The following is a 7,500-nucleotide window of genomic DNA, read 5'->3' on the forward strand; positions in this document are numbered from 1 at the left end:
TGAGCAGTACAAATCAGTAACCACTGACACTTAGAATATTTTTGAAGCAGTACAAATCAGTAACCAGCGACACTTAGAATATTTTTGAAGCAGTACAAATCAGTAACCACTGACACTTAGAATATTTTTGAAGCAGTACAAATCAGTAACCGCTGACACTTAGAATATTTTTGAAGCAGTACAAATCAGTAACCAGCGACACTTAGAATATTTTTGGAGCAGTACAAATCAGTAACCAGCCCACTTAGAATATTTTTGAGCAGTACAAATCAGTAACCAGCGACACTTAGAATATTTTTGAAGCAGTACAAATCAGTAACCAGCGACACTTAGAATATTTTTGAAGCAGTACAAATCAGTAACCAGCGACACTTAGAATATTTTTGAAGCAGTACAAATCAGTAACCAGCGACACTTAGAATATTTTTGGAAGCAGTACAAATCAGTAACCAGCGACACTTAGAATATTTTTGAAGCAGTACAAATCAGTAACCAGCGACACTTAGAATATTTTTGGAGCAGTACAAATCAGTAACCAGCGACACTTAGAATATTTTTGAAGCAGTACAAATCAGTAACCACTGACACTTAGAATATTTTTGAAGCAGTACAAATCAGTAACCAGCGACACTTAGAATATTGTTGAAGCAGTACAAATCAGTAACCAGCGACACTTAGAATATTTTTGAAGCAGTACAAATCAGTAACCACTGACACTTAGAATATTTTTGAAGCAGTACAAATCAGTAACCGCTGACACTTAGAATATTTTTGAAGCAGTACAAATCAGTAACCAGCGACACTTAGAATATTTTTGGAGCAGTACAAATCAGTAACCACTGACACTTAGAATATTTTTGAAGCAGTACAAATCAGTAACCAGCGACACTTAGAATATTTATTGGAGCAGTACAAATCAGTAACCACTGACACTTAGAATATTTTTGAAGCAGTACAAATCAGTAACCAGCGACACTTAGAATATTTTTGAAGCAGTACAAATCAGTAACCACTGACACTTAGAATATTTTTGAAGCAGTACAAATCAGTAACCAGCGACACTTAGAATATTTTTGAAGCAGTACAAATCAGTAACCACTGACACTTAGAATATTTATGAAGCAGTACAAATCAGTAACCAGCGACACTTAGAATATTTTTGAAGCAGTACAAATCAGTAACCAGCGACACTTAGAATATTTTTGGAGCAGTACAAATCAGTAACCAGCGACACTTAGAATATTTTTGACGCAGTACAAATCAGTAACCACTGACACTTAGAATATTTTTGAAGCAGTACAAATCAGTAACCAGCGACACTTAGAATATTTTTGAAGCAGTACAAATCAGTAACCGCTGACACTTAGAATATTTTTGAAGCAGTACAAATCAGTAACCAGCGACACTTAGAATATTTTTGGAGCATTACAAATCAGTAACCAGCGACACTTAGAATATTTTTGGAGCAGTACAAATCAGTAACCACTGACACTTAGAATATTTTTGAGTCAGTACAAATCAGTAACCAGCGACACTTAGAATATTTTTCAGTCAGTACAAATCAGTAACCAGCGACACTTAGAATATTTTTGAGTCAGTACAAATCAGTAACCAGTGACACTTAGAATATTTTTGGAGCAGTACAAATCAGTAACCAGCGACACTTAGAATATTTTTGAAGCAGTACAAATCAGTAACCAAGTGCATTTTTGAATTGGTTACTGATTTCTCCGTTGAAGTTGGGGCTGCGGTTGGCTTCAGTTAGTGGTGGGGGCTTAATTTTCGCCGAGGGGAGCGTGTCCCGGTAGTGTCTCCGAGGAAGTGGTACCTATTGAAGGGGGTGTTTCTGAATTTGGGCCCTTTTTGAGTGGCATTGCCGGATGGGTTTTGTGTTGAAGGCTTCCAAATCGGGTAGCTCAGCCGGATTTGACCCGGCGGTTCTACCGACTGTCACGCCTTCGAGGGGGGACTGTTGTCTAAGTTCAGGCCGGATTTGGTGAATTTCCTAAGTCGGGAAGTGGTCCCAACGGGTTTGGGAGTGAACCTAACTGCTCATACCAACTTTGAGGCTTTGGGGCCGGGTAGCACAGTCGGATTTGACCCGGCGGTTCTGCCGAATGCCTGGCCTTCGAGGGGGGCCTGCCCTCTGAGTTCAGGCCGAATTTGGTGATTTTCCTAAGTCGGGAAGTGGTCCAAACGGGGATGGGAGTGAACCTGACAGCTCATACCGACTTTGGGGCTTCCAAGCCGGGTAGCTCAACCGGATTTGATCCAGCGGTTCTAGCGACTGCCACGGCTTCGAGGGGGACTGTTGTCTAAGTTCAGGCCGAATTTGGTGAATTTCCCGAGTCGGGAAGTGGTCCAAACGGGGATGGGAGTGAACCTGACAGCTCTTACCGACATTGAGGCTTCGGGGCCGGGTAGCTCAGTCGGATTTGACCCGGCGATTCTGCCGACTTCCACGCCTTCGAGCGGGGACTCTCCTCTAAGTTCAGGCCGAATTTGGTGAATTTCCTAAGTCGGGAAGTGGTCCAAACGGGGATGGGAGTGAACCTAACTGCTCATACCAACTTTGAGGCTTTGGGGCCGGGTAGCACAGTCGGATTTGACCCGGCGGTTCTGCCGAATGCCTGGCCTTCGAGGGGGGGCCTGCCCTCTGAGTTCAGGCCGAATTTGGTGATTTTCCTAAGTCGGGAAGTGGTCCAAACGGGGATGGGAGTGAACCTGACAGCTCATACCGACTTTGGGGCTTCCAAGCCGGGTAGCTCAACCGGATTTGATCCAGCGGTTCTAGCGACTGCCACGGCTTCGAGGGGGGACTGTTGTCTAAGTTCAGGCCGAATTTGGTGAATTTCCCGAGTCGGGAAGTGGTCCAAACGGGGATGGGAGTGAACCTGACAGCTCTTACCGACATTGAGGCTTCGGGGCCGGGTAGCTCAGTCGGATTTGACCCGGCGATTCTGCCGACTTCCACGCCTTCGAGCGGGGACTCTCCTCTAAGTTCAGGCCGAATTTGGTGAATTTCCTAAGTCGGGAAGTGGTCCAAACGGGGATGGGAGTGAACCTAACTGCTCATACCAACTTTGAGGCTTTGGGGCCGGGTAGCACAGTCGGATTTGACCCGGCGGTTCTGCCGAATGCCTGGCCTTCGAGGGGGGCCTGCCCTCTGAGTTCAGGCCGAATTTGGTGATTTTCCTAAGTCGGGAAGTGGTCCAAACGGGGATGGGAGTGAACCTGACAGCTCATACCGACTTTGGGGCTTCCAAGCCGGGTAGCTCAACCGGATTTGATCCGGCGGTTCTAGCGACTGCCACGGCTTCGAGGGGGGACTGTTGTCTAAGTTCAGGCCGAATTTGGTGAATTTCCCGAGTCGGGAAGTGGTCCAAACGGGGATGGGAGTGAACCTGACAGCTCTTACCGACATTGAGGCTTCGGGGCCGGGTAGCTCAGTCGGATTTGACCCGGCGATTCTGCCGACTTCCACGCCTTCGAGCGGGGACTCTCCTCTAAGTTCAGGCCGAATTTGGTGAATTTCCTAAGTCGGGAAGTGGTCCAAACGGGGATGGGAGTGAACCTGACAGCTCTTACCGACTTTGGGGCTTCCAAGCCGGGTAGCTCAACCGGATTTGATCCGGCGGTTCTAGCGACTGTCACGCCTTCGAGGGGGGACTGTTGTATAAGTTCAGGCCGAATTTGGTGAATTTCCCGAGTCGGGAAGTGGTCCAAACGGGGATGGGAGTGAACCTGACAGCTCTTACCGACTTTGGGGCTTCCAAGCCGGGTAGCTCAACCGGATTTGATCCGGCGGTTCTGCCGACTGTCACGCCTTCGAGGGGGGACTGTTGTATAAGTTCAGGCCGAATTTGGTGAATTTCCCGAGTCGGGAAGTGGTCCAAACGGGGATGGGAGTGAACCTGACAGCTCTTACCGACTTTGAGGCTTCGGGGCCGGGTAGCTCAGCCGGATTTGATCCGGCGGTTCTGCCGACTGTCACGCCTTCGAGGGGGGACTGTCCTCTGAGTTCAGGCCGAATTTGGTGAATTTCCCGAGTCGGGAAGTGGTCCAAACGGGGATGGGAGTGAACCTGACAGCTCATACCGACTTTGAGGCTTCCAAGCCGGGTAGCTCAGCCGGATTTGACCCGGCGATTCTGCCGACTTCCACGCCTTCGAGGGGGGACTGCCCTCTGAGTTCAGGCCGAATTTGGTGCATTTCCCGAGTCGGGAAGTGGTCTCTGTCACAACGGGGGCAAGTGTCTGAAGAGGTAAAGTGAGTAACCAGCACAGCTTAGGGAAGGGTTCCAAAGTTCTCAACAATGTGAATTCGGTTACCAGGAAAGCTTAGGAAAGCTGCCTGACTGTCCCAAACGAATGAACTGCAAAACTTAGGGAACATGCCCGAAGATGCTTAAAAGTGTGAAATCAGTAAGCAGGAAAGCATAGGAAAGTGCCTGAAAGTGCTAAATGAGTAACATGAAAAACGTAGAAAAATGCCCGAAAATGTTTAAAAGTGTGAACTCAGTAACCAGCAAAACTTAGTAAAACGTTGGAAAAGCAGAAATGAGTAACCAGAAAAACTTAGAAAAATGTTTGAAAATGAGAAATGAGTAACCAGAAAAACTTAGAAAAATGTTTGAAAATGAGAAATGAGTAACCAAGAAAACTTAGAAAAATGCCCAAAAAGAAGAAATCAGTAACCAGAAAAACTTAGAAAAATGTTTGAAAATGAGAAATGAGTAACCAGAAAAACTTAGAAAAATGTTTGAAAATGAGAAATGAGTAACCAAGAAAACTTAGAAAAATGCCCAAAAAGAAGAAATCAGTAACCAGAAAAACTTAGAAAAATGTTTGAAAATGAGAAATGAGTAACCAAGAAAACTTAGAAAAATGTTTGAAAATGAGAAATGAGTAACCAAGAAAACTTAGAAAAATGCCCAAAAAGAAGAAATCAGTAACCAGAAAAACTTAGAAAAATGTTTGAAAATGAGAAATGAGTAACCAAGAAAACTTAGAAAAATGCCCAAAAAGAAGAAATCAGTAACCAGAAAAACTTAGAAAAATGTTTGAAAATGAGAAATGAGTAACCAGAAAAACTTAGAAAAATGTTTGAAAATTATAAATGAGTAACCAAGAAAACTTAGAAAAAATGCCCAAAAAGAAGAAATCAGTAACCAGAAAAACTTAGAAAAATGTTTGAAAATGAGAAATGAGTAACCAAGAAAACTTAGAAAAATGCCCGAAAAGAAGAAATCAGTAACCAGAAAAACTTAGAAAAATTTTCGGCCAAGTGTGAAAAATATTCTAAGTGTCAGCGGAGGAAAATGCCGAAGCATCGGGAAAGATTCAAAAACTCATGCCGAACATGAGTTCCGAAGTGCCGGAGGAACTGGGCGAATTGAGCCCGGCGGTTGGCCAGATGTCGTTTTGAGTCTGCAGCCCGAAAACTTTAACTTTGTCTGCCGCGGAAGTCTGGACCGGGAAAAATCCAAACGGTTTTGCCGGGTTCGAGTTCCAGAGCGAAGCAGTCGAATTTGAAATTCAGACCCATTCAGTGCCACTTGACATTGTGACACAGTGAGGTTGGCGGGGTACCCGGAGATTTCTGGGAACACGATTTTTAGAACAAAATGGCGGCGCGGGACCACTTTGAAAGGCATCCGAAAAACGGTTCCGCGGGCAGAGCACTTGAATGACAGGCCTGTGTGCATGCCCAAGAGCTCTCGGAAGTCTAATTTTTGACACTTTGTCAAATTTTCGACAGACTTACCCAACTCTTGCTGCCTGTTCTAAGAATCAGTCAGAGGCCTGTGCGGCGGTCTCTTGACACTTTGGAGGGCGGGCAAACCCCACGTTGACTCCGGCCGTCCCTCCAAAAGGCACTTGCTATTGGGGGAAAGGATTGCAAGTAGCCTGGTTCCCGTGGGAGCGGCCAGGAAGGGTGCAGGCTGGCCCTTGCCTGAGCATTCCCAAAACCCTCTTCCGCTGAGAGCAGACCTCGCACGCCGCACTACCGGCTCTGGGAGTGGTTGGCCGCTATTGTACATAGTCCGGTCCTTCCTCTGCCACCCGGCAAGTGCGATGGCTCTGCCGCCCTGCGGTGCTCGTCACCAGGTTTGGGGAACACGATACTTAGAACATGTTGGCGGCTCGGGACCTGCAGGCGAAAGGGGCCCCGTGGTGCTGAGCACATCGACCTCGGGTCTCAGTGCAAGCCGGAGAGTTCGCGGAAGTCTTAAAAGATTTTGACATCTGCTCAATTCTTTGACAGGCTTGCCTGACTCTTTCCGTCCGTTCTAAGAATCAGTCGGAGGCCGGGGCGGGACGGTCTCTTGACACACGGAGGGTTGGCTTCCCTCCTCAGGTGTTTGTGTCGAAAATGAAGGCGAGAGATGCAAGCGTCCTGGTTCCCCTGGGTGCTGCCAGCAAGGGTGCAGGCTGACCCTTGCCTGAGCACTCCCAAAAGCCTCTTAAGCTGAGAGCAGGCGCCGCACTACCGGCTCGGGAGTCGTTGGCCGCTATTGTACATAGTCCGGTCCTTCCTCTGCCACCCGGCAAGTGCGATGGCTCTGCCTCCCTGCGGTGCTCGTCACCCAGGTTTGGGGAACACGATACTTAGAACATGTTGGCGGCTCGGGACCTGCAGGCGAAGGGGGCCCCGTGGTGCTGAGCACATCGACCTCGCGTCTCAGTGCAAGCCGGAGAGTTCGCGGAAGTCTTAACAGGCTTGCCTGACTCTTTCGTCCGTTCTAAGAATCAGTCGGAGGCCGGGGCGGGGACGGTCTCTTGACACACGGAGGGTTGGCTTCCCTCCTCAGGCGTTTGTGTCGAAAATGAAGGCGAGAGATGCAAGCGTCCTGGTTCCCCTGGGTGCTGCCAGCAAGGGTGCAGGCTGACCCTTGCCTGAGCACTCCCAAAAGCCTCTTAGGCTGAGAGCAGGCGCCGCACTACCGGCTCTGGGAGTCGTTGGCCGCTATTGTACATAGTCCGGTCCTTCCTCTGCCACCCGGCAAGTGCGATGGCTCTGCCTCCCTGCGGTGCCCGTCACCCAGGTTTGGAGAACACGATACTTAGAACATGTTGGCGGCTCGGGACCTGCAGGCGAAAGGGGCCCCGTGGTGCTGAGCACATCGACCTCGCGTCTCAGTGCAAGCCGGAGAGTTCGCGGAAGTCTTAACAGGCTTGCCTGACTCTTTCCGTCCGTTCTAAGAATCAGTCGGAGGCCGGGGCGGGGACGGTCTCTTGACACACGGAGGGTTGGCTTCCCTCCTCAGGCGTTTGTGTCGAAAATGAAGGCGAGAGATGCAAGCGTCCTGGTTCCCCTGGGTGCTGCCAGCAAGGGTGCAGGCTGACCCTTGCCTGAGCACTCCCAGAAGCCTCTTAGGCTGAGAGCAGACGCCGCACTACCGGCTCTGGGAGTCGTTGGCCGCTATTGTACATAGTCCGGTCCTTCCTCTGCCACCCGGCAAGTGCGATGGCTCTGCCTCCCTGCGGTGCCCGTCAC

The sequence above is a fragment of the Hemiscyllium ocellatum genome (genome assembly GCF_020745735.1).
Source record: "Hemiscyllium ocellatum isolate sHemOce1 chromosome 15 unlocalized genomic scaffold, sHemOce1.pat.X.cur. SUPER_15_unloc_28, whole genome shotgun sequence".
In the NCBI taxonomy this organism is placed as follows: domain Eukaryota; kingdom Metazoa; phylum Chordata; class Chondrichthyes; order Orectolobiformes; family Hemiscylliidae; genus Hemiscyllium; species Hemiscyllium ocellatum.